Source organism: Montipora capricornis, chromosome 6 (genome assembly GCF_036669925.1).
Source record: "Montipora capricornis isolate CH-2021 chromosome 6, ASM3666992v2, whole genome shotgun sequence".
Classification (NCBI taxonomy): domain Eukaryota; kingdom Metazoa; phylum Cnidaria; class Anthozoa; order Scleractinia; family Acroporidae; genus Montipora; species Montipora capricornis.
Genome location: NC_090888.1, coordinates 17,785,914 through 17,787,219, shown reverse-complemented (window position 1 = coordinate 17,787,219; position 1,306 = coordinate 17,785,914).

Sequence of the window (1,306 nt, the reverse complement as noted above, 5' to 3'; positions counted from 1 at the left end):
CAAGGTAAGCATGTTTAACCAACAAATCCCATCTCTATACGTCCGCTTTTTTTTTTTTTTTGTAATGAATCTACGTGTAAAAATGTCGTTGTTCGAGACATGTACAGACTGCCTTAACCATTATCTCAACCAGTTGTCCGCCCAAATTGAGAAATATTATAATAAATACACTTTTGTACTGAGAAAGCGACGTTAATGGTGAAGAATTGTAATGGCATGGCTGGTTTGGTTTTAAAACTGAAGAGACAGTACAAAATAAATAATTAATTGAAGTTACTGTATTAATCTGCCCCTCCCAAGCTAGACACTTTGAAGTAAATGATTTTCTTCTCTTGCTTGTTAATAAGCAGAGGCTGCGGAGAGGGAGGGGCTGAGGCGACCCCCACTTTTTCCCTGTTGTGTTGTTGGGAGCAGGGCTGGCACAATTGTGTAGAGAAGCATGAAAAATTCAGTATTTCAAACGGGGTTTGAACCCGCGACCCCGCGATACCGGTGCGACGCTCTAACCAACTGAGCTATGAAGCAGATGACGTTGAGAGCTGACGTTGGTCATTTGTGAGTTCTAATGTTCTAAAATTGCATTCACAACTGCGAGGATCATAGCATCACCTTATTTCATATCCGCAGTTCAATATATGATTCATTTCATATATCATTTCATTCGTTGATTTATTCATCCGGCACCAACATGAAAACTCACAAATGACCAACTTCCAACGTCAGTGGTTTCATAGCTCAGTTGGTCAGAGTCAGAGCGTCGCACCGGTATCGCGAGGTCACGGGTTCAAACCCGTTGAAGTGCTGAATTTTTCAGGCTTCTCTACGCAACTGCTAAAATTGCGTTCATAACTGGGAGGATCACAGCTTCACTTGAGTTTTTGATTTTTATTCATATGTCGACTTCGTTGTCACTTAACGTAATCTACTTATGCTTGCGCTTGTGCTTACGTCGCTAGTAAAAACCATGTTAAGTCCCAAGAGAAAATAAAAATAATGCTTATGCAAAATTTTGGAGGGACAAACAGAGAGTATTGTGGTATTTTTCATAGTGGCTAATATTGACCTGATGAAAGATGATCGCTAATCAAATAACTTGTTTGCTTTTGGTCATTGTCTGATCAACCAATCAAATACCTTGCTACATTTGCTGCATATGTCGGAGTGGTAGCCAACAAGGGACTGTGCAATAATTATCAGGAAGGGGGGGTCCTAAAATGAGCTTCACCAAAGGAAAAATTAGATATGTCCCCCCTCCAGCAGCGTAAAGATTAGTTCTGACCCCCCCTTACGTTCTCTCAAAATTAAT